Here is an 8,600-nt window from a genome sequence, read left to right on the forward strand (position 1 = left end):
ATGATGTTCTCAAGTGGTGAGTGTTTAAACGAAAGGGTGTTTGTACTGTGTGTAAAAGCCTGACAGTGTCTGTTACGGGAGGCTGACTGTGCCTTTAACACAAGAATATTCACTTGCACGTCGGCCTAGTCGTCTTTGAAGTTTGTTTGTTTGTTTGTTTGCTTAACGCCCAGCCGACCACGAAGGGCCATATCAGGGCGGTGCTGCTTTGACATATAACGTGCGCCACAGAAGTCGCAGCACAGGCTTCGTGTCTCACCCAGTCACATTATTCTGACACCGGACCAACCAGTCCTAGCACTAACCCCATAATGCCAGACGCCAGGCGGAGCAGCCACTAGATTGCCAATTTTAAAGTCTTAGGTATGACCCGGCCGGGGTTCGAACGCCTTACCACTCGGCCAACCGTGCCGGTCGTCTTTGAAGTCAGTGAATAACATACAAATGATAATGAGACAATCATCAGAACTAAGCTCCACGATGTGTTGCACACAGACAAAACAGTCCAAAAACGGGTTGCAGTCAAGAAAATCACTTCAGGCAAAATCCGAAACAGAAAGACTTTTTACATTCCAAAATCAAGAATAATTATTTTTTTTAAATAAACCCAAAAAGGGTAAGTACTCGAACGTTTAATGACTGAACAAACAAAATATCCACCAGAACGTTGACCTGTGTAACCTAAACTAAATTTCTTGGGCATAGTTCTTAATCAGTATGCCCAATCTGTCATGTGATCTAATGTGCGTGTTCTGTGAAGTAAACAAGTTCAGTAAACAACGGACGACCGGCATTGCTCTTGCAGCGTGAGTTTCATTAGGATGCAGCTGTTATCGAGATATCTTGGAAGTGACATTCGCTTGCTCTCTCTTGTACACGCACTAAAGAGCAGAGTTATTTGCATAATACGCCGTCTGTGCTTTATCTCGGCCCTGGTTCCAATGGGTGCCTCTGTGTGACAGTCAGCATCAACTATTGATGGTACATTTGAAAGTAGGCTGAATCTGCCGTCCATGTCCTGTTTCGTTGGATTGAGTTGCCTGACACAGATTGAACTTCAACAATATTTTGTCTGAGACATAAAGAGAGGGTGGGAGAGAGAGAGAGAGAGAGAGAGGGGGAGAGGGAGTGACAGGGAGAGAGAGAGAGAGAGAGGGGAGAGAGAAGGGGGGAGAGAGAGAGAGAGAGAGGGGGCACACACATAGCCAGATAGACACACAGGCAGACAAAGACAGAGACCGAATGAATCAAAGAGATCAGATTAGCTTTGTTTCCTGCAGAAAGCTGTCCCAGAGGTAAGTGAAAATGGGTGAGAGAGATAGAGAGAGAGAGGGAGAGAGGAGGGGGGGGGAGGAAGAGAGAGACAGGATTTCGCTTGGCTTTAATCCTGTGACCCAGATAATGGGATTTCTGAGAAATGAAGACAGAGGAGAGATAGATTGGGCATAAGGAAGGGGGGGGGGGGGGGGGGTCCACTTGAAGCTAGACAAAATCCAAAATATTGAGTAGCACTCACTTAAAATAGAATCACCACCGGTTTTCCAGTTCAACTTGTCCGCAGACATGATAACAATAACGAAAAGGCACTATCTTCTCAATTAAATGAGTACATTTCAATGGAAAAATATCGTTCTCGTATTTAAACATCTCAGCCAATAATTAACCGAGAAAAATAACACATTCCACAAGGTGAATGCCCCCACAGTGTTCATCATGATAGTTGATACCTTTGATGTGATTTTAATCGTGCCAGCTCCACGCTTCGATAGACACCTTTGTTACCTCAAATGGACCCTGACCGCGGTGCAGGTAAGAACTCAAATGGCGTGAGAATTGTACAGAAAACTGCATCTTTATTCGGTCAGTGCATAAGACAAATGGTTCTTAACTTATTCCCAGCAACCTGGCCCTGCATCCTCTCTGACTCTGTCAATGTGTCTGTCTGTCTGTCTGTCTGTCAGAATGTCTCAATGTCTGTTTATGTCTGTCTGTCTGTCTGTCTATCTATCTCTATTTCTCTCTCTCCTTCTACTCTTTCTCTCTCTGTCTCTGTCTCTGTCTCTCTGTCTCTCTCTCTCTCTCGCTCTCTCTCTCTCTCTCTCTCTCTCTCTCTCTTGCTCTGTCCCCTACCCCCCCCTTCCCACCATTAAACTGTACTCCAAATGTGATAGGGGAAGGTTGCCTGGTATGGACCGGCTCCCAATATGGACCACCTCCTGTTCTGATGTAAGTCACACACTATTGTTGAACATATTTCCTTTTTAAAATCCTCTAGCTACGCTGATCGAGTAGCCATGCATAATACATGATAAGAAGGCGCACGCTAGCCCATTACCAGGAACAATATCTTGATTTGTTTATTTTTAAAAGAGCTTTTTTTCTCTAAATGACGACGCATTCGGAATCGCCCGAGTCAAGCGTGACCGTATATTTTCGTGTTTCTCTATGGGCTTTTCCTCCCTCCGACTGGTATTGACGTCGGCCTAAATCAAGCGTTTCTGCGGGACTGTTAACTTAATCATGATAGCTATCAGTTGTGTGTGTGAGAGAGAGAGAGAGAGAGAGAGAGAGAGAGAGAGAGAGAGAGAGAAACAGAGATAGGGAGAGATTGTCTGTCTCTGTCCGTCCATGTTTGTGTCTCTGTATTTGTCTGTTTGCGTTTACGACTAACCAATCTCTCTCTCTCTCTCTCTCTCACACAACTGATAGCTATCATGATTAAGTTATATTATATGATTGAATTTATATTTGTAATGTGCTTCTGTCTTTATGTGTCTTTAAGTGTTGTATAAAGGACAGGTTGGAAGAATAGGCTTTGCCTAAAACCTTTATCCTTTTGTAATAAAGTTCTGAGTCTGAGTCTGAGTCTCTCTCTCTCGCTCTCTCTCTCTCTCTCTCTCTCTCTCTCTCTCTCTTTCTCTCTTTCTCTCTCTCTGTCTTTCTGTCTGTCTGTCTCTCTGTCTCTGTCATTCGCGCTCTCTCTCTCTCTCTCTCTCTGTCTCTGTCTGTCTGTCTGTCTGTCTCTCTGTGTGTCTCTCTATCTGTCTCTCTCTCTCTCTCTCTCTCTCTCTCTCTCTCTCTCTCTCTCTCTCTCTCTCTCTCTCTCTCTCTCTCTCTCTCTCTCTCTCTCTCTCTTTCCCCTCACCTCTCCGATTTGCCACTGTTCTACCTGACGTTTGATCGTACTGATTTATTGATTTGCATTTGCCCAGGGGAAGAAGAATTCTGAATAAAAAGGTTAAGTCAGGTATATGTGGTAAATGTTTTCACCTATTTCTGTGCTCATGGCAAGGACAAATTAATTTTCCTTTTAAATGGAAATTGTATTTGGATTTAGACTGATTCCAGGTGGCCCGCTAAATGCTGATCACCCTAACTATAAATAAGACGAAGTAAAAATTTGAATTAACAATATCAGCGTGACTTATTCTAAAGAGTTACACTTCAAATGTTATCAGATAATACACTTTTTCATCTAAACAAATACAGTTTCGCCTATGGGTGTTTTACAGAACGGCAAGGCACCACCCATCCAAATAGTTTAGTATGCCATGCCTGTCGTCTCATGTAGATATCGATTTTCTCGACATGTCTATTATCATTTGCTAACAGTCAGCATATTAGAAATAACTCATATTATTCCCCCCTCTGCTTCTTTACCTCTGTAAACTTGTAGAGCTAGTTATTTTTCGATAAACACCCAGCAACCAAACAAATAACGACCCAGCAACAGCCTGAATCCTCGATAGCGCAATGGGTTGAGAAGCTGTTCTGCGTCAGTACTACTTTTGCGACTGAAAAGTTCCGAACGCTCTAATGTACGAAGTATACATCTCTGGAGCAAACAATACAAACATACCGCATTTAAATTAACAACTACAGGCTTGAACACATGAATCTCCATATAAAATCCATGAGTTTGGTTGTTTTCTGAATCTAGGTCTGCTGTGCACAAACGTTCATCACAAGCAAATTCCCAAGGCAAGTAACTCTCATACCTTGTCTAGCGACAAGAGTAGTTCCCCTTTCAAATTTCTTTTCACTCAGTTTCTTCGACAACAGACTGCAATCCGACGGTCAGTTTTCAACAATATTTCATTTAATAAACAGATCACACGCAACCAAATGCACACATCTCATCAATTTAAACAACATAAAGCGGTTTCATACACTATTTTCCCCAGAAAACTGAACTTCATACAGTTTTTAACGTTGGAACACGGGTGCAAAAGTTCGTCTGCTAGTCCCATTTGACGAAAGAACATTATCCTAAGCGACACCAAAACATATACAGAACACACAATATCTGCCTTTGCCGCCACAGCAGAATAACAGCATATCTGTGTACTTGATTTTAGTCCAAAATAGGAAAACTGACAAGAAGTGTTAACAGAATGGAATGATTTGCACGGAACTATACAACCGCGCATTAATCGATCGCCTGCGCAGGTTGACTGGTTGAGTAAATAGGATTCGATCAAACTTTCGCAAAAAAACTCCTCTTTTCTTTGAATAACTGAAGAAAGGAGGAATAAAGAGGTTACACACCTCGTCTCAGTGATTATAAAAAACGCTGGCGCTGGACCTGAGTACTCTTCAGACTGGCTCGCTCCCCCAGTATGAAAGTTTTTGTCTTGTGCACGTGGATTTAAAAAAAAAAATATTTTACACAATTAAAAACATTATTTGAGTAAAATAAAACATTAAAACGTTCATAATAAACAATAGTAAACAAGAATTAAAAAAAAAAAAAAAAAAAATAGACCGCCCATGCCGGGAATCGAACCCGGGTCACTTGGATTTAAAAAACAAAAAAACAAAAAAAAAATTATTTATTTATTTTTCACAATTAAAAAAACTATTAGAGTAAAATTAAACATTAAAACGTTCATAATAAACAATAGTAAACAAGAATTAAAAAAAAAAAAATAGAACGCCCATGCCGGGAATCGAACCCCGATCATTTTGGCCATAGACTCTCTCGTGCTCTCTGTCTCCTTTTCACCGAGACCAAACCCTGCATTGTAATTTCTTTGCCGAGACCATTTTCCCACCCGTTGTCTGGCTTGCAAATCATGCTTTTCTCGTCACTGCGTGACGTGTTCGCCGCTCAAGTCTCCCCTTTAGTTCAGGCTGTTCGCAAAGCGACCAGCCTCCCACCGCAAAAACTCCCACCGTTAAGAGTGGCTTTTGTGATTTATTTCGCATTTAGGTCCCAGGTAACATTATGAAGTTTTAATACGATCAATCGGACCTATTATCAAGTTAGTGTATCAACTTTTCAACGAACTGCGCCCAGTAGTTTCCCAGCAATAAGCTGTTAAGTCGAGACAGACAGACACACACACACACACACACACACACACACACACACACACACACACACACACACACACACTTAAAGTCTGTTGGACCCTAGTACTGCGTACTCGGGGATAATGGTCTCAGTTCGCGGTCATGAAAAAACTCGCTAAAGCTCGCATTTTTCATGATCCGCTAACTTCGACCATTATTTTTGATAATCACTGAGACTCGGCGTGTAACCTCTACGTATTGTTCCGAGTGGCACAGCAAAATCAATAACAATTTGTTTTCTATTCCAGTCTTTCCTTCTTTTTTTTGAGCGTCCATGAGCAGAATCTCTCTTCTCTCTCTCTCTTACTTTCTCTATCTATCTTTATCTATCTATCTATCTATCTATCTATCTATCTATCTATCTATCTATCTATCGATCTATCGATCTATCGATCTACCTATCTATCGATCTATCTATCTATCGATCTACCTATGTATCTATGTATGTATCTATCTGTCTGTCTGTCTGTCTGTCTGTCTGTCTGTCTGTCTGTCTGTCTGTCTGTCTATCTGTCTGTCCGACTGTCTTCCTACCTGCCCCCCTCTCTCTATACTTATCTATATATCTGTCACTTGTGTTATCTATATATCTGTCACTTGTGTTATCTATATATCTGTCACTTGTGTTATCTATATATCTGTCACTTGTGTTATCTATATATCTGTCACTTGTGTTATCTATATATCTGTCACTTGTGTTATCTATATATCTGTCACTTGTGTTATCTATATATCTGTCACTGGTGTGTGTATGTGTGTGTTTGTGTTGGTGTGCTTGTGTTTTTGTTCTGTATGTGTTCGTGTATGAGAACACTGTTTGTTCTGTAACTTAATAACAACTCTTTGAAACAGCGCAGATAAGTAATGCCCGCTTCAGGAAGATCAAACAGATATGTTAATTGTTGCTTCTTTTTTATTGATATACGCAGCACTCTAATCAATAAAAAAATAAAAAAATCCTTTTCTTGGGTTTTTTCTTTTATTTTCTTTGTTTCTTTCTTTCGCTTTTCGCCATCTACTTCTTAGTTTGACGGCCACACAAAAGACCCAGGAAGACATAGACACAGATAGAGCTATCGCGTGATGCTTGCCCTTGAAGCTGCTGGCGCTAAAAACTATAGGCATTGTTGCTATTCACCATTTGAAGAGGCCAATGTTCGATCCGTGCTATAGTGTTCAGGAGAAAAACAGTCCATACAATTCATCTTCGACGGTCGATGGTTTTCTTAGCAACTGTACACTGGGTTTCCAAAATACCGCGCGGAAGTCGATGAATGACGTCATACAATCATGATTTTTGTTGTTGTTTTTTTTGTTTTTTTTTGTTAATTTTTTTTCTTTTATTTTTTTTCCCCAGTAGACTGTTTTGGGTCAAAGTCGATCAGATTTTGCTTGGTCAGTTGATGTTTTTGATTTTTGTTTGTTTGTTGTTGGTAGTGGTGGGTGGGTTTGGGGTTGTTGTTGTTGGGTTTTTTTTTTGGTTTTTTTTTTTTTTGGGGGGGGGGGGGGGGGGGGGGGTGACGTATGAGGTTCTCGTTTGGTGGAGAAGGAGTGGAGAGAGGAGAGGCGCCAAAAGATCACACGAGTAAGCCATCTCATTTCTGACAAGACAAGACTGATGACACGATTAATTAAGCCATGTGATCTTTGGCGTAATTTCTGACAAGACAAGACTGATGATGACACGATAAATTAAGCCATGTGATCTTTGGCGTAGCTCGAGACAGGGTAACGTCGAGCAATGAGCTCCTATAAATGATGCAGGGCTCTGTTAGCGCAGCTTGTCTCGACTCCCAGCGATCAATAGGGGGGGGGGGGGAGTATTTTTGTCATGGCACCGCTATCCATACTGCATGAGGCAGCTAGACCTAACTGGTGATTACTGCCTACTGACCTGGCCACAGAAAGGCGAAGGTCGATTGTGCTTTAAATGTCTTTAATTCAGCCGATTCCAACATCTTCTTTTGAAAAAGATGCAACATGAATATCTCTAGAAATATTCTTGGAAATTATTAAAAACACATTGAGTAATAGAACAACCACACATCAGTCCATTCTCCCCAAAACTGTTACCACCAAACCCGCCACCTACCACCACCACACCTCCTGAAAACACCTCATCAAATAACCAAAACGACCCCCACCCCAAACGGCGGTAAGAAACCATCACTACTATCACCAACAACAGCAAAACCTGAAGAATCTGCAGTTTGTTAGTTTCTTTGTTTTTGTTTGGGGGGCAATCAGTTGTGTATATTTTTTTTTTTCATTTTCATTTTCATTACTTTATTGTTCCATCGCTGGGAAATTCGGGTCGCTTCCTCCCAGTGGAAAGCTAGCAGCAACGGAGTCGCGCTACCCAGGTGTCTGCGTGTTTAGGTGTATTCAGCCACCTGCACTTATGGCAGAATGACCAAGGTCTTGTACGTACCATTGTGATGACACGGGGGTGGGACATGGCTTCCGTCTCTGGGTCTGCACATAAAGTTGACCCGTGTCCGTCCCGGCCCGAATTCGATCCTGCGACCTTCCGATCACAAGTCCAGTGCTCTACCAACTGAGCTACCTGGGCCCCCGGTATAACAACAGTCAACAAAAAGAGAAACAGCCACACAAAATATCTATCAAAAGGATGTTCAATATAGTTTTATCCTCTGAAAATAGAAATTAATTTACAAATAGATTCACAAAAATCAATGATAAAAGCCATTGATTGCACTCACCTTCTCTGTCCCAAACCAGTTTATCTCGTTTCTCAGTCCTTGCAACAATTCTCTGGAAACGCAGTTAGCTGCTTCCAGAGCAGGAATGTCAATATAAGAAATCCCGCTTCTGTAGACCGTAATGCCGTGGAACCAGTTTCACCGGACATTCACAATGCGCTACGGTTGTGACGTGCTACTTAAAGTAGAGAGAGTCACAGTGTCTTTGCGCATGTGCTGGGATTATTTGGAACATGTGCAGCTAATCTGTTTCTCTGTCTCTGTGTCTGTCTGTGTTTGTGTCGGTCTCTGTCTGTGTCTCTGTCTGTCTGTGTCTCTGTCTGTGTCTCTCTGTCTCTGTCTCTGCTCTGTCTGTCTGTCTGTCTGTCTGTCTTTCTGCCTGTCTGTCTGTCTGTCTGTCTGTCTGTCTCTCTCTCTCTCTCTCTCTCTCTCTCTCTCTCTCTCTCTCTCTCTCTCTGTCTGTCGCTGTCTGTCTCTGTCTGTCTCTCTCTCTCTCTCTCTCGGTCTGTCTGTCTCCCGGTC

General features: G+C 42.0%; 1 protein-coding gene across 1 annotated transcript in view; it reads right to left on the reverse strand.

The window, feature by feature from the left end:
• Positions 1-8,390, reverse strand: part of LOC138960288 (WD repeat-containing protein 86-like) — a 48,732-nt gene extending 40,342 nt beyond the window's left edge. Inside the window, exon 1 of the mRNA XM_070332119.1 lies at positions 8,079-8,390. The gene's annotated coding sequence lies outside the window, so the exon portion shown is untranslated. The remainder of the gene's footprint in view (positions 1-8,078) is intronic.
• Between the last annotated feature and the right edge of the window lie 210 nt (positions 8,391-8,600).

The sequence above is a fragment of the Littorina saxatilis genome, linkage group LG2 (genome assembly GCF_037325665.1).
Source record: "Littorina saxatilis isolate snail1 linkage group LG2, US_GU_Lsax_2.0, whole genome shotgun sequence".
NCBI classification, from domain to species: Eukaryota; Metazoa; Mollusca; class Gastropoda; order Littorinimorpha; family Littorinidae; genus Littorina; species Littorina saxatilis.